This window comes from Acanthaster planci, linkage group LG06 (assembly GCF_054643075.1).
Source record: "Acanthaster planci isolate LZ-2023a linkage group LG06, COTS_SCS, whole genome shotgun sequence".
In the NCBI taxonomy this organism is placed as follows: domain Eukaryota; kingdom Metazoa; phylum Echinodermata; class Asteroidea; order Valvatida; family Acanthasteridae; genus Acanthaster; species Acanthaster planci.
The window spans coordinates 6,564,745-6,582,765 of NC_141782.1; the positions used below are offsets into that span (position 1 = coordinate 6,564,745).

At 44.4% G+C, this 18,021-nt stretch overlaps 1 protein-coding gene and 1 pseudogene across 4 annotated transcripts in view; both read right to left on the reverse strand.

Annotated features, from left to right (window-relative positions):
- LOC110979986 (uncharacterized) overlaps window positions 1-18,021 on the reverse strand; it is a 137,494-nt gene that overhangs the window by 38,886 nt on the left and 80,587 nt on the right. The window lies entirely within an intron of this gene.
- LOC147798778 (uncharacterized) lies at window positions 4,428-6,607 on the reverse strand (annotated as a pseudogene).

Below are 18,021 nucleotides of genomic sequence, written 5' to 3' on the forward strand. Positions count from 1 at the left end.
CAAGCAGCTTGTCCGTTTAAAGAAGAGTAAGACAGGTTAGGCCCTTCCTTAAAAGGTAAGTGCTTATAAACTGTAATTCTGTTACGTATGGGCATTGTTGGTGAAGCAGAGGTCAGGCTTAAACGCAATAATTTTAATCCTCAACAGTCAACCGGGTTGGCCACGGTTGTTTCCTACCTCCATGGGTGGACCACAGACAGTGTTTATTCGTAGTTGTACGTAGACTCGCAGTCGTAGTGCAGTAAGGAGCATCTGGGCTTGCCACAGTGCCCATACTTCAGCGTCATCAAATATGGCAAATACTAACAGTGTCAATAAGTCTAATTTACCCTTTTAAGATTAAATGTTATACCATTGTATTGGTGAGACTAAACGGTAAAAATGTAATGGCAGTACATGTATGTGATGCAATGTACAATATTGGCCACTCGATGTAGACATGTTCGAGACAGTTGGTGGCAGAAAAATTCTTTTTCATTCTCAATCACAATGAACATGCGCACTTCAGCTCAGACGTGGTGTAAACAATGGTAGAGGACCGGTTTATTTACTGCCACCAAAGTCCTTATACTTTACAAAAATAAATTGTCTTATTTGTCTAACATTTGCAGGAAGTGTTGCATCACGCGGCACAACAGTGTCTGCAGTAAGACAACGAATAGCGAAGTACTTAAAGCTTAGTATTCCTACCAGAGACAAACCAAGAGCCCTGAGTAATTCAGCAGGCATGCCCACCGGATAACTGTGCGACCAGTCTAGTGCATCAGATGGCCTGTTTCCTGGTTGTTTCATATATTTCGGTGATATTTAACTAATGAGCATAAGGCCTATTTTTGTATTGGGTCTTATTTGAAACTTTAAACCTTTTGTTGTTCAAGTAAAATATGTACATTGTTTCTTCAGGTTTATTTCCTCAGGTTGAAGCAATGAAGGCTGTTTAAAGTACGGTTATAACAAAATTACACGTCTGATCGTTTTTTGGGGGGGAGGGCATGGTAAAATTGTTTGCAGGATTAAAACACGTACAGTAATTTAAATTGTAACTGAATAGATCATCCTGTTCCAGGATAGTCTGTTTTCTAAAAATTTGACAAACCACTGCATGAGACAAAATTTTGTCCAAAAGGTGTTCAATATTTCCATTTTTTTAAATTCTAAGCCAACTCGATTTGAATTGTCTTATTAGTACAAGCATACATCTTTTCATCAACTGATGTCTGTTTTTCTACCTCTCATAAATGCCATTACATGTACATCTAAAACGTATTTTACTAAGTCTTGCCTGGTTGGAAATGTTTTGTTCTGCCAAATATTCAGTTACATGGCTTATACTACATGTACATGTACTGTGTGCTTAATGTTTCCCATTCTTGCCTTATCCGTAAAAGTAAAACCTTTTAACTGCTTTTATCCAGGAAGTGTAAACACAAGTGTACCTTGTTTCATCGTCACTTTGATCGTGCTGGGTGCAATTGTAATGGTCCGTCCAAAGCCATTGAATTTACCAGAAATATTATTGGTACATAATATTTGTGTAGACCATCATTTTCAGCAAAGTGTGCTAACAGGTTATTATAATATAAAGAATCAGAGTTAAATAAAAAAAATTGTTTAGTTGTAAACAGTTGCTTCAGTCAAAATTTATTTTATAGCCAGGCAGCGTGTTAAGGCATGTGAACTTCTTTTTATCATAAAAAAGTTTTTAAAAAATTACTCGTTCAATGCAGATGTCTTTTTTCCTTGATATTTGATGGATAAAAGACGTCTTAATGCTGACGTCTTTTACTGCTCAATATGCTGACGTCTTTTATTAGTCGCAATGTTGACGTCTTTTATTAGTCGCAATGTTGACGTCTTTTATCAGTGTCAATGTTGACGTCTTTTTATTAGTCTCAATGTTGACGTCTTTTATTAGTCTCGATGTTGACGTCTTTTGTTAGTCGCGATGTTGACGTCTTTTACTCGTCATAACGCTGACGTCTTTTTCTAGTCGGACCACTGACGTCGTTTACTTTTCAGGATGCTGACGTCTTTTGGCTTTGCATATACGACTCAAAAAAGACCTTAATAAGACGTCAATATTAGACGTCTTTAAGACGTCATAACGACGTCTCGTGCCCACTGGGCACCATGTTTCTGCTACAGTCTCTTGCCTAGTGCCCTGGTCGAAGGCAATCGACACAGAGATACTCGTGTCGAACAAAGCCAGCCTTTGCAGTTGAACAGCCCGTGACTCTGGTTACAATAAGGGCACAAACATGTCTGTCTGTCCCTTGAAACTGACAACACAACACATAACACAACACTGAATCAGTTTTCTTGTGGGCCCAGTGCACTATTGTTGAAGTCATGTAAGCTTTGCTGCATCACTCACAGACACCTTGTCAACAGCATTTTCGAATGCTCTACTAAAGATCCAATATTTGGTTGGATCCCCATCAAATGTCATCAGTTCTGTCTTTGGCAACTATAGGAAATCGACGAGGGACTGTTGCTGAAGCTGACGATTGTTCAACATCTGAGTGAGGATGTCTCCAACGTGTGTAGCTTCAATGATGGATGGTGGCGGATTAGAAGCAGGAAGGATGTCCGCATTTGTATCTGCAACAGGTTCATGACTGGGAATTGATGGATAATCAGTGAACGGCTGATATGTGGTGTCGAGATTTGGACAGGTGGTGAATTCTGTGCCCCAAGAGCCTCGGTCTCAGCAAATGTTTTTTCCATAGCAATGACCTTGGCAGTTAGTGCCTCCAGCTCAATTTGTCTGCGCTTCTGTTTAAGTTTCGGTTCTTCCTGCGAAAGTTCCTGTTTTGTTTTTTCTCAGCAGTTGCCTTGGCTTCAAGAGCAGCTCTCTCTGCTACTGCTCATAGTTGGGCACTTGAAGCATTGGATGTGACATTCTTCACATTTAAGTGCTGTCCAACTTGGCTTGCAGAATCATTAAAATGAATTGTTTCTGCTATTTGATCCTCAATCTCGGAGGTAGTATGTGGTTTTATTTGGTTTGTCTGCCATGTCTGATGTCGATGTTGACCTTTGACCCAAGTGTGATGGAGGGAAGTGCGTCACCAAACCGTAATCTTCATAGTGTCTTCCAGTTTAAACTGAATATTCATAGAAATGATTCACGAAGTTCACGTTGTACTAAAAATCCATGTAGATCAAATCATACAGATGACTCAAGTACAAGTAGCTCAAATCGAACTAATGTACGTTTCACCCTACAGATCATCAGTGTTCAAATAACATGTCCACAATAAAATAAGGCTCAGCAATCAGACACATATGAGTTGGAAGGTGACAGCAGAATATGTATTGATCACAGGATGCAGCACAATAATCACAGGAGTGCAGTATGGCTTTTTTTTTAGATGGCGATACAACAGAACATGGAGAGTGCACATGGATGTGTACTGTTGCATGTGTAATCTAGTATGCAGTATGCAGTATATGGTTTGACTAGAATAGAAACACAAAACAAGATCCGTTAAATGCACATGTATACTGCGAACAACTTAACAAGTCCCTAAATGTTCATGTGCATGGTATCCATTTAAAATGACACTAATTGGCTTTACAAAGGGTTTATAGTCGACTCACGGTAATACGAGCTAGGGTAAGAGGAGACTCCAGTTTAGACAAGCATAATTGCCAGTCCCGACTGAATTGTGCACATTCCTATGAGGGAAAAATGTAATAAAATGTAATACAAGCTCGGATGTTATGCAATTTTGGTTAAGACTTTTTTTTTGCGCACCGGCTGAGTGCAGATTTATTGTTACCTGTCTATTTAGCACAAGTTTTTTTGAAAGCAACATGTCGATCAGCACGGCCATTCAATTTTGAAAGGTGTTTCAGTAAATTATGCATATTCAGTCAAACAGCACTGCGGTTTTCCCTCACCGAATCAAGCCGTTTGTGTCAAGTGCTGTGAGAGAGACGAACAATGGACATTTGCCATTCCCGTACCCAACATAGAAATCTTTCGCTTGATTCCCCCACCCCAAAATATTCCTCAAGACCAAAGTCCCCCCAGGAAACTAACAAAACATTGTGTTCCATAACTCGGCAAAAAAAACTGGCCACCCCAGTCAAAAAATCATTACCAGCTCCCCTCCGATCCGTAACATGAAAATATCGTCCCTTCTGATTTTGACATTTCTATAAATTCTCAAGAAAATCTTGACTAAACCGTGGTTTTCAGTCCAAAAATGTTTTGAAGAAAACAGAGCATCCCTCGCCAATAATTTTTCACCAAGCCCACACGCCTTTCCAATATTTTCTGATATTGCCGATATTCGCCTTCTGCTGTCCACACCACAAATAGCTGGTTTCTTCCCATTTTTTTGTGCAACAAGCACAGCTCTGGTGTTGATTACCAACTAAAATATTAATTAACCCCTTCACAATGGGATTATTTCGACCCCGACTGCTAGGCTGTGGCATGCCATGAATGGAGGGCTTTGTCCAGTAGCAGGCCCCATTGAACCCACCATGCTTCCAAATTTCATCAGCTTTTTGGCATGAATGGGTTTTCTAGAACAGTGCTGGCACTTGCTGTCTGTACATTTGGCAAACTCCAGCTGATAGGAACACTGAGTGGAATGTTTCGCTAGATCCGGTATTCGTCTGCCTGGGCAGATAATGTATCGTTCTTAATTTTAGTTGTTCTGGCATCCGACAAGTTGTCGATCTCAGCTTCATCAGTGTAGGTGGTTTCGCTAATGACTTCACCGCAACAGTCGACACTGGGAAGCTGTCAAATGATCTGCCTTGCAGGCAACGCTGCACGTCATCGATGACGGTGTCTAGGATAACTGCCTCCTTCCTCCTTTTTTCAGCTTCTGACAGTGATGTCTGTTCTGATGACATTTTGTCCTCCCAAGGGACTTTGTCGGTTAACTGTAGACCAGTGAGCCACATCGTCATTGGCACCCAACTGTGCTCAATCATGTTGAATCTGCTGTCCCCAGGTGCGTATGACACTATGGAGAGATAATCCAATCCGAGATCCTGCCAGAGTCGCCCCATCATCATGATCACCTTCAAACTGCTTTTCTTCCAGTGGGTCCATTATCCAATACTATGAAGGCAGCGCTCTTGTCATCTCTCTCCCGAACATCTCTCAGCAAGGGGAGAAGATCAGCATAGTGATTGCACACTGATGCTCTAGAGAATTTGTTTCCTTGCAAGCAAACAGTCAGGGGCCCTGTTCTTGGATACTTGAAGTGAAGACGGCCTAGGCTGTCACGGCGATATCTTGATGCTGGTGGTGAGCGGCACAGAAGTGGATCTTCGCAGTCTGGGGCATCAAAACGTGCCATATCTCATAGGGCTAACCGATTTTGATCGCTTTTGACTTGTTGATGAAGATGGCTGATTGAAAAGTTGCATGTAACCACTTGGTATGATTTTTATAGCGTGTTGCAAAGTTGTAATCGGTATAGTGCACGGAATCGTTAGTCATGAAGTACATTTTGAAACTCGTTCTTCTGTCAACACAAGGGCCAGTTCCTACCAGAAGCTTGTTTTTGTCATCCGCAGACCTCATGGAAACTTCACTGTTGAAGCATGCAACCATTTCAAGGGCATAATTTACCATAGCACGACAGTAATGTGACACATGATGATGAAGGCCAATATCATTTTGTTTTACGCCGACCTTGGCATCAACGAGGGCATGGTATCAGTGACTTGCCGTATATTGCCGATTAGGAGGGATGAGCAGGCATTGGTTACTTCTGGTACTGATGCGTAACTCGGAGATTTTCTTGGCAACTTCCATTTTCAACTGACGCGCAGTTACCCCAATCGAGGACCACATCTTTGATCGTTGATGAGCGCCAAACTGTGTTCTTGAAGTGTGTTGACCAATGTTTACACAAGAGATGGGAACTTTTCATGAAATGGTTTTCTTCCACGTTTTGTAGACATTGCACCCTGCGCAGAGAAGGCAGAACCATCAAAAAGTCTTTTTCTGGACAATTTGGTCAGATGTTTAATATGTCGCATTTTGGAAATGTCAACTATCACGTTTTGGAGACTAAATGAAAACAGTTCCCCGTATAATCCATTTTTAAAATTATAATTTGTGTTTATTTTTGGTAAAACAGATCGGTAGAGCATTCGACGTTGGAACTGGAAATGAAGGTGAAAAGTTTCTAAAATGATTTGGTACTTGAGTTTGTTTTGTTGAGTTGTTTGTTTAAACATTTCTTTTCTTTTAGGTGTAAATGAATCTGCAGTACCAGCTCACGAAGAAACTCTGGACATAATCTATTTTAATGGAGGCGATAATTAAGTCCCAGGAAAAAAAAATTTGATTGAAAGCAGCTTCTTTATACGTGTACATATTAAATCAAACAAAAATCAATATCCATTAACTCAGGAGTGGCAAATTGAACTGCAATGTATTTTAAAAGCGACTGTGGCTGGGAAATACATGACTGAATATAGTATTGTTTGTGAACTTAGGTTTTCATGGTTGATTTTTTTCTGCAAGATGTAGAGGTTCCCTGCAGAAGTCAATGAAAACATGTGCTGGCGAGAGTACTCGACCGTAATACGTTTGGAGATCAAACGCGATGATGACTAATGGTCCCATGGTGTTACTAATCGCATGGCAGGGGCTTTGATCTCTGCCGGCAAAGGGTTCTATTGTATAGCGCTGAAGGATTAAAAACCACAAGCAGGTTTCTTCTGGGATAGATTACATGTACATGTACCAGTACTTGCAAACAATAGACCCCAGGATGGAGAAGTTTGAGATCAACAACCAGTCCAGCATCCCAGGCCAGTAGCCAGGCTGGTATGAAAGGGTTTTTGCAACAGGGCCAGCTTACCGGGGGGGGGGACCTTTTCAAACCGGGTCTATATGGTCACTGGCCCTAAGTAAAACTTGCAATAAAATTAGTCATTTTTATTTGTAAAAACTATGCTGCTAATTTAATTGGTATAATGGCCTTAGGCTTTCACATTCACTATTTGCACCTGTACACTGAAGCTTTCCGCTCAGCAGATATAGGACTATACATATTGTGACAGGTCACTTTTTATGTTATTTGCCTAGCGCCCTCAGTTGGCTGTGCCAAGTCAGCTGTTTTGTGAGTTCATTCTGAGACGCCCTCGAGGACCTTGTGAGTTCATTTAGTGACCCCCTCTAGGCACCTGTGTAGCACATTGTCCTTTGTTTCATTGCACACTGAGTCTTCAGCCAGTAAACACTAAGAGATCACCCTGCTAAATAACTACATTTAGCATCAAGTTTTTCAGAAGTTTGAGATAGCCAAAGCTGGGGTTCTTCTTTTCCCGCAATGCGAACGACCAATACGTCCATTGAATCGAGGCCCCCGCTGGTGCTACATCTGCCAATCCACCGGACACCTGCGATGAGATTGTCCTCATGCAGCTCCCCCGGTAGAGCAACCACAGCAGCATCCTGGTGCCAGCATTCAGGCCCATCAAGTCAACCCCCCCCCACTTTGCACCCCAGCAGTCCTCTCAGCATTTTATCCCCAGCACTTATCCCATCAATAACAAACATCCCAACAGCCATTAAACTAAAGAGGTCTGCCATTGAGAGCCAAATGACAGGCCTACAAGAATTGAGGGACAATGGCTTAATCATTGGGAAAGCAGTAGGAGACAGTCCGATAGTTAGAGTGAAAATTGGAGGCACCTAGGTGACATGTCTTCTAGATACTGGAGTACAGGTTTCAACACTGACTGAGTCGTGTTTCAAAGAGAACTTCTCCGATGCAGAATTAGTCGACATACACTCTTTGCTTCACATCTCGGGTGCCCATGGCACTGCCATCCCTTATATTGGCTATGTTGAGCTACCACTTGAAGCACTGGGGCAGACCCTTCACCAAGTAGGATTTGTGGTAGTTAAAGATACGGAGAGTCCCACTATGGCAGAAAGGAAGCGCCAAATACCTGGAGTCATCGGCTCTAATATTTTCCGGGACATGAGGGACACTCTTCAGAAGGAGAGTGGACTGGGATTTCTGCAGACCTTTGGCAAGCACGGTGAACAGGCTGAATGGGGCCATGTGCTTGCACTTTATGAGGAGGTAAGGGGTGCTTCAGTCCAGCCAGAAACGCCTGGGAATGTTCGCATCCTTGGTCAGAAACCAGTTCTGGTGCCAGCAATGTCCCTCCACGTTATTAACTGCTCCGTGAGGCCAACTGTTGGGAAGTTTGCATACCAAGCCATTGTTGAGCAGCTTGAAGCACATGGCAAACATCTCCCCCAGGGTGTGAAAGTTGCCCCGGTCTTTGTCAGCGTTGATGCAAGCGGCACAGGACCGGAACAGATTGCCAATTACAGCCAAGATGATGTCTATCTTCAACCCAAAACACCAGTTGCATCAATTTCCCCGACTCTTCCCGAAAGCACTACACAGCATGCTCCCAAACAAGAGAATGAAGCCTTCGTTCAACACATAGAGGTGGGTGATGACCCTACTGCTGATCTGATGTCCAGGATTCAGATAGGGAAAGATGCCAGTGACAGTCAGCTGAAGGATCTCACAGCACTGATAACTAAGTACACTGAAGTTTTCAGCATGGACGATGACGATATCGGCTACTATAACAAGGTTGAGCACCAAATCATCACCACTGACGATCTACCAGTGAAGGTACCACACAGAAGAATTCCCCCTCATCTTTGGCCTGAAGTACGTGATCATATTCAAGCATCACTGGACAGAGGAGTGATACAAGAGTCCTCAAACCTTATGCATCACCAGTTGTCCTTGTGTGAAAGATTACAGGGCACTCAATGCGAAGACACACAAGGATGCATGTCCATTCCCCCGAATTGATGAAGCCCTTGATACTCTGAATGGGGCCAAATATTTTGCAGCTTGGATCTCGCTCACGGCTTCTATCAAATTCCAGTTGAAGAAAGAGATATTGAGAAGACAGCATTTCGCGTTGGGACAGGTGGCTTGTACAAGTTCACACGAATGCCGTTTGGGCTGTGCAATGCCCCTGCCATCTTCATGCGTCTCATGGACAAAGCATTCAGTGATAAGAACTTCCAGTCACTCATCGTCTACCTTGATGATATTCTGGTCTTTGGCAAGACCTTCAATGAGACTCTTGAGCGGCTGGAGATGGTTCTCACGCGTCTGCAAGACTTCCGGCTGAAAGTGAAGCCCGAAAACTTCGCTACCTGGGGCATGATATCCAGAGAAAGTAAGCGCCGTTACTGAGTGGGAAGGTCCAACAAAAGAGGGTGAACTTCGAAGTTTCCTGGGGCTTACCAGTTATTATCGTTGCTTCATCCCTGAGTATGCCAAAGTTGCTTCCCCACTCCACGCTATGCTGGGTGGCTCTGCAAAGATAAAAGACAGGCGGAAGAAAGCTGGGCTGAGGCGTGTGAGACTGCCTTCAATCAGCTGAAGCAACTCTTGACCAGTGCCCCTTTGTTAGGCTACCCAGACTTCAAGGCTCCTTTCGTCTTGGAAGTGGACGCTAGCCATCTGGGACTTGGTGCAGTGCTTTTCCAAGAACAGGGGAATGGTCGTGTCGTTCTAGGCTATGCCAGCAGAGGTCTCCGAGGGAGTGAAAGAAACATGAAAAACTACAGCAGCATGAAGTTAGAACTGTTAGCTTTGAGATGGGCTATCACCGTGAAGGTTCGAGATCTCCTTCTTGGTGCAAATTTCACAGTCTACACAGACAACAACCCTCTGAGCTACCTGCAGACGAATACCAAGTTGGGAGCTACAGAGATAAGGTGGGCAGCTGAGTGCAATTCAACTTCACAGTTAGGTACAGGTCAGGAAAAAGCAACAAGAATGCTGATGCTCTCAGCCTGTCCATGGTGCTGAGCCAGAGAATGTGCGGTGTGAGGAAGTATGTACTGCAGCCAACCCTTTCTCCAAATGTCCACGATAGTTCCAAATGAAGTGCTTGAAGAGCTACTGACCATCCTTGCTGAAGCAGGACTTAGTGAAGTTCATGCCAGACATGATAGGCCGACACCTACTGCAACTTCAACCCTACCTACAATACCACCTGTGGAGATGGCCCACTTACTACAGAATGACCAGTATATTGGTTGGCTCCTTTACTACTTGAAGAAAGGGATAAGGCCACTGCACAAGCAGTTATTGATGGAAGAGAAACTGACACGCAAACTGCTAAGGCTCTGAGATAAAATTCAGGTGAAGGATGGGGTTCTCTTCAGGATGATAAGAGACAGCGGCTGTGATGTGTCCCAGATTATCCTTCCACTTGTCCTCCGAGACCAGGTTTTGGAATCACTCCATGATCGAGTTGGGCACCAAGGAGTCGAGAAAATGCTGGCACTCGCATGCAGCAGATGCTTCTGGCCGGGAATGGTGAGTGACGTTGAACTGTACTGCCAGAAATACCAGAGGTGTACCCTAGCCAAAGCTGGAAGGACCTTCATCCGACAATGGGCTCCTTAGTTGCTAAGCCACCACTTGAAGTTCTCGCTATGGATTTCACAGTCCTCGAGCCAGGCAGCAACAATGTCGAAAACATGTTGGTGTTAACTGACGTTTTCACCAAATTCACTCAGGCGATACCTTGTAAAGATCAGAAGGCAAGGACTGTTGCTCGCGTGCTGGTGGGAGAGTGGTTTTTCTGATATGGGGTACCCACCGACTACACAACGACCAAGGGAGGAACTTTGAGAGTGGTGTCATCTGGGAACTGTGTGAGATGTATGGCATTTCAAAGAGTAGCACTACTCCATACCACTCCGAGGGCAACGGTCAGTGCGAAAGATTTAATCGTACACTCCATGACCGTTTGCGTACTCTCCCACCAGACAAAAAGCGTAGATGGCCAGAACTCCTTCCCGAGCTCATTTATGCTTACAATGCTACACTACACTCATCTACTGGGTATTCGCCATACTACCTGTTCTTTCGACAAGAGCCCCGACTACCTGTAGATCACCAGCTTGGAACAACAGACCCAGGAGGTGATGATGACCCTAACCTCAATCAATGGATTGCTGATCATGACACCAAGATGAAGATGGCACTAAGACTGGCATCTGAGAAGACTGAGACGGAAGCCCATCGAAGAATGGTGAGACATAACGAGAAGGCCACGAATGAAAGTCTTCAAATTGGGGCGAAGGTCTTCCTCCAAAACCATGGAGTCAAGGGCTGCTGCAAAATCCAAGACGTACGGGGAAGCAAGCCATACAAAGTGGTCAAAAGGCCATACCTCACCGCACATGTTTATGTCATTGCTCCTGTGGATGGCGAAGGTCAGCGGAAGACAGTGAACCCAGAGACCTCTTAGATGGTCACTACATGGTGCTTGCAGAAGACGAAGTGCACGATCAGCTGCCACTAAAGGAAACCCCAGCTCCACCAGTCCACTCCGATGATGAAGACAACATCCTTGTTATCCTCGAGGATGGAGGTCAAGTTGAGAAGCCCACCCTTGCAACCAAGACTGTGGAGGAGCCTGACTTCGAAAAAGCAGGAGAGCATCATCGAGAAGTACTGGAGGACAGACCCTCAGCTTCAGAAAAAGCAGGGGAGCACCAGCAGCACCAAGCCGACTTAGCGGAAGACCAAGCACCTGCACTCCCGACAGCACAATTAGATGACTCCACTGCAGCGTATGCCAACCTCAACCAGAAGGTGAAACGCCTGAGCCCGAGGCCCTTGGAGACGAGGTGATTCCGGAAGTGCCAGTACAGCTCCGCAGGACAGGCCGCAGCGGGGCAGGATATCATAGCAACCCCCACCACTTGCCAGAATCAGCTGTGATATCAGAGACTCCTGCCCGTCCAGTTCCAACCGTTGACCCACAGGTGCTAGCCAACATCAGCCGCTTCCAGTTGTTGCTCGCCCAGATGTCGGCAGGTGTTCAGTCGCAATGACGACATTACTTGTATATATGTGTATGTAACTAATATTAACTAACTTCTTTTATTTTTAGTTGTATTAGATGGCCTGGTTATCGGGACGCCAACCTGTAAAGCAGGGGAAAATGTGACAGGTCACCTTTTATGTTATTTGCCTAGCGCCCTCAGTTGGCTGTGCCAAGTCAGCTGTTTTGTGAGTTCATTCTGAGACCCCGTCTAGGACCTTGTGAGTTCATTTAGTGACCCCCTCTAGGCACCTGTGTAGCACATTGTCCTTGTTTCATTGCACACCGAGTCTTCAGCAAGTAAACAGTAAGAGTTCACCCTGCTAAATAACTACATCTAGCATCAAGTTCTTTAGAAGTTTGAGATAGCCAAGGCTGGGGTTCTTCTTTTCCCGCAATGCAGCAACACCATTAAAAGAACCAGACCAGTAAATGTGCACCATCCTTGTCGTGCATTTTCTAGTGTCACAATATGATGTATGACAAAATATGACTCTTTCCCTTTTGAGGACACAAAAGGCTCTAAAAACATCTGAATATAATTTCTTGAAAGAATTTTTATTTTTGCCTCATAATTCCTGCACACAAAAACATGTGTAGAATGCATTCAACATGAAGTTTCTTCAATGAAATCCCTATAGTCCACATACAAAATCAATCTCTCTGTGAAAATTAACATTTTTCCTCTTTAGTATGTAGTCCTTTATTGGAAATCCATCAATTTAACATGAGTGATGTTGGACCAAATTTGCACATGTTATGAAAGACAAATTGGATTTACTCTATAGTATTTTTGTGATGGCCCAGAAACACAGTTATGACTGGATGTGCAAAGTACATTGCAGTATACAAAACATGTACATGTGCACTCCATGTGTAGATAGCTGTTTGTGCTGTACATTTACATGGTTTATACTCAGACTCACACCTCAAACAGAGACACCAAACAACTGTTTAACATTTACACACTGCTGGGAAAGCCCCAAAAATTGCACTGCTCTTCGTGGACCATATTAAATTGTGTCAATGGGGAACCATCAAAATGACAGAAATAAACTACGGCGCCATGTGGAAGCAATGCAACAAAATCTGACAGAGTCTGCACTGGGCAGAGAGCAGAATATGGTGAAGGCATCAAGCAAATGGATTGGGGAGGGCCCCGCTGGTTGTTCTTAGAGTGCTGAAAGAAAACGATTACGGATGATAGTGAAGCACCCGAGTGCAGGACTGAATATCCTGTTCTGTCAACAGAGACCTCTGCTCCCATTGTCTGGAATGCGCTGCGAACTTCCCTATGTGCATAAAACCAAAAAATGCACTCAGAAAGACTGCTTTGAACATAGAGGCCTCATACATGGATGTACAAATCGTTCCCAAAACCCCTGTTAATTTCCCCAAAGTGGCAAGAAAATGAGAAGTCGCATGTCTCTACATGGATTGTCCCAGTGCGAGCCCTCCAGCAATTTGGTGATAAAAAAATGCTGAGTGGAATCAGCTTGCCCTCAAATTTTGTGGAAATAGCCAACGCCTGCAACATATGTTGCAATGGTAGCTGGGGCCAACTGGCGCACAGACCATGCGATAAAGCGGCAGACATCCAAAGTGGCTGTTGCTGAAAAACAACAGAAAGCCCTCCAGCCTGTTTCATATTGGTCTTGTAGGAGTTTTGAGCTATGGCAGCAGCGAGCAAGTGATCAACCTCACCATTTAATAAATTCCGGCCCAGCATTGGGGTCATAGCCAACTCGGCGCCAGGAGTTTCTTTGCAAAAACGGGTCATCTGAAAGCGGGATGAAGCATCAGTAATATCATTAAGCTGGCCTGGAACATGCACTGCCTTAAACGAAATATTTAATTGAAGGCACTTCAAAACAAAGGGGCTTACAAGCTACATGATCCGAGGACAAGGGGAGGACTTCTTGTTAATGATGTGCATAACAGCAACATTGTCAGTGTGAAAATGTACCTTGCAACCAGCCAGCAGCGGGTCCCAGCAAAGAAAAGCAACCAATATCGGGAAAAAATCCAAAAATACAATAGAAGAAGAATACTACCTGCTGCATCAGTAAAAAGATCAAGCGCATCATTAGATTGCCAATCACTCTTAGAAAATACTGAATACTCATTGTAACTAGTAACAAACTCTAGCCACATGAGCAAGTCACAGCAGGCACCGCGAGAAATGCGAACAGTGTGATGTGGGCGGCGTAAACCTTGAGTGCTGTTAAGCGCAGCAAGAACACATGGCCCGGGGGAACTACCTTGCAGAAGAAATTGAGTGAATCCATGAGGGACTGAACACCTTGAAGGGAAACTTTGCATTTGCCCAAAACTGTACAAATGGGCTCAGACGTAGTGTGCACTTTATCATTCGGTATGCGTACTTGTTCCTACAGGGTATCAATCTCCAAACCCAAATAAGTAATGACCTGTATAGGCACCACCATTTTCTCAGCAGCTAGAGGGACGCCCAACTTCGCACAAACCCATTGAAAAGAATGCAACAGCCGCGTGCAGTCATACGCCCTAGAGCCAACAAACAGGGAGTCATTTAAATAGTGGGTAACATTTGCTGAACCAGAAACTGACATAACTTGAAATTCCAAAAATGTGCTAAATTTCTCAAACAGTGCACTAGAAATACTGCAACCCATGGGCAAACACTGATCATAATAAAACATACCCTGGAATGTAAAACCAAGCAAGTTATAATCTAAAGGAGAAACTGGCAATAAGCGAAATGAAGATTTTATATCAGCTTTTGCAAGCCATGCACCACAGCCAATTTTTACTACCAATTGTACTGCCCGATTGAAGGAGGTGTAGTGAACTGCACAAAGCTTCTTATCAATGGAATCATTGATGGATTCACCTTCTAGAAAAGAAAGGTGATGAATAAGCCGAAACAGAATTGCAAGCCTCCCGTAGACCGCTGTAATTAAGCCTAAACCCACTGGTAAAACCATTACTTAAAATTGCAACATCCTGGGAAACAGGATAATCCTGTAGCCAATGTAGTAACATAGGTATATTAATTGGGGTTGGGAGGACGAAAACTAATGTTGTATTTATGAGTTCTTTCTACCCAGTAAATGGGACAAAAGGAATGGACACACCAAACGTTGGTTTAGCTTTTCATGGGGGCTGCCATCTTCTCTCTCTTTATTCACCCTGCAGTCACTGTTTAAACCACTTCGTGCCGGGGCAATTTTCAACGTTGAGGATGCTGGGCCAGCATGACTATCATTTTTTCCGTTTTCAAAATCCTTCAACAATTCATCATTCCATTTAACAGTCGTTTATAGCCGCACGGAGTAATCTTTAGGCACTGCTCTAAGTTGACAGGTGACCTTCATTGACGCCCGAATATTTCAGCCAGGCCTGCAGCCTTGTAAACAGAGCCCAGATTGTGCGGTGTTATACAACTGTCTTTTGTTCACGAACCTGGCTCAGTGCACTGCTGACCTCTTTTCAATAGGGGCCAGATTAGCATGCAGCGGTGCTGTGTGGCTCATCGCTGCGGTGGTGGAGCGCTTTTGTCCCCGGTGGTAATCCGCTTGCTCTAAATACCCCAAACCCTGGTATACGGTTTCAAAATAATGCTGGATTATCACTACTTTTGAGAGTGAAAAATGCCGGTAATGCCCAGCAGCCTGGTCTTTTGTTCGGAGTACGGTCTTTTGTTACAAGGCCCTGTTTCCTTTGTCCGAGTTCGGAGACCCCGGCCACACATATAAACCATACGGCTCTGATTTCGGAGTCCCCGGCTGGTAGTGGTTAATATAAAACGTGTAGTTGGTGCCTGGGTACACATCACTTCCCCCTTTAAGCTGTGAACAAATAAAACTTGTTAAGCACAGAAACAAAAATCACATAGTAATCTGTTCTATCAAAATGAGACATTAAGGTTTAGGCTGAGAAATGTTGGTTAAAGACTAATTGAATTCTCAAAACTTTGTGTCTTACTCAATGCCCTAGGCTGTTGAATTGTTAGAATGAAACAAAAAAAATGTGTCACTTCTCCAAGTCCTATTCTGTTAAATCCAAAATGAAGGTTTGTTTTGTTCTAAAACTGAATGAAATTGTTGACACATAAAGTCAGTCCAATGTCCAGATTTGTGATGAATTTAAATAAAAGTTCCTCAAAGTTCAAGTCGGATGTTTTGACTTTAGTGATACAGTTCTGAGTTTAGTACATCACATAGTCCTGGTGCCATTGTGGGTTTTCGTTGTGCGATGAGGTCTGTCCATTGCTGGTCTGGGATGCTGTTGGCTGATGTGGTCTGGTGGTGTTTGATCCTCCAGGACTGGCTCCGGGTCTGGAATAAGCAGCAAGTGGCGACGGTTACATCGATACTCCACACCCTGGATGTTCACGATGTATGAGCGAGGAAGACTTGCCTTTCGTACCACCTCTCCCACCGGACTCACGTGTGATTTGTTACGGATATGCACTGGATCCCCTGGGTTCAGCTCACACAGCTGTCTGGCACCATGCTTCTGGTTGAAGTACGACTCACTCTTGGCCTTCCGATGCTTGTCAGTAGCTTTTAAATGATGTGAGTTGACGATCTTGGGTCGAAGATTTTGAGGAAGTGTTGGCAGTATAGTACATAGCTCTCGTCCCATGGGTAGGCGTGCAGGACTTAGATTGAGGCCCGTAATAGGTGTGCATCTGTAAGTAAGCAGTGCTTGGAGTGGATCAGGTTGCAGGAGCATCTTTTTAGCGATGTGCACTGCTTTCTCCACCATCCCATTTGACTGGGGGTAGTTAGGGCTGGAAGTATGGTGCTGAATGTCGTATTCTCTGGCAAAGTCGTCAAACTCGGTGAGGAATTGGGGGCCATTATCTGTGATTATGAGGTGAGGAATTGGGGGCCATTATCTGTGATTATGACCTCTGGCACCCCAAATCTGGCAAAGGCAGCTTTCAAAAATTGACAACTGCCGATGATGTGAGCTTGTGGAGATGGTGTACCTCTATCCATCTGGAGTAGTAGTCTACCAGCACTAGGTAGTGTCTACCATTGACTTCTGCTAGGTCACAAGCGAGTCGTTGCCAAGGTCTGTCTGGAAGTGGGGTGGAGATCAAGGGCTCTGCACGTTATGCTGACTGCCTAGACTAACAGTAGGAACATCTCTCTACGTATTGGGCGATATCGGTCCCAATACATGGCCACTAAGCAGTTTGGGCCATTCGTGCTCTGCACTTGGAAATTCCCTGGTGACCTTCATGGATTCTGGAGAGCATCTCTTGTTGCATCTTTGCTGGAATGACAATACGGTCTCCATAGGTGAGAAGCCCCTTGAAGAGATTTAATTTTTCCTGTTTCTCCCAGTACAGCCTCACTGTTGATGACTCCACGTCCTTGGAGTTCTTTGGCCAACCACTAGTTACATGTGGTGTAACTTGCTTGAGCACAGGATCAAGGGCAATTTCTCCTGTGATCTCCTCCAACTTTCCCTGGGAAACTGGCCAATGGTTTGTCACCATATAGACGTGTGCTTCTACTTCATTGGAAACGTTGTCACATTCAGTGACCGGTGAAGTCAGTGGGACACGAGACAGGTTATTGGCCGCTACAAGGTGTTTGCCAGGTACATACACAGTGGTGCAGTTGTACTTCATGAGGCGCATGAGGAGTCATTGACACCTCAGTATCACACAGGTCTTTGTTGTTGATAAGTGGAACAAGCGGCTTATGGTCTGTCTGAATTGTGACGTGGACGCCTCTTAGGTACACGTAGAACCTTTCGCATGTCCACACCGAGGCCAACAGCTCTTATTCTATCTGGGCGTACTGGCATTCTGCTTTGGTAAGACTTCTTGAGCAATATGCCACCAGTTTCCACTCTGAGTCATCTTGTTGCTGTAGAATACAGCCCCCAAGGCCGTATTCACTGGCATCAGCACTGACAAGGGCAGGGGCTGACGTCAGGAGCGTCTTCAACCTGCGGAAGGCGGATTGCTGGTGTGGTCCCCACATCCAGCTGACATCACTCTTCAGTAGGTCATTAATTGGTGCAGCAACTGAAGATACATGAGGAATGAACTTGGCCAACCAATTCACCATGCCCATTAGTCATTTCACTTCGGCTTTGTTAGTTGGTGCCACCATCTGTATGATAGCTGCTATCTTT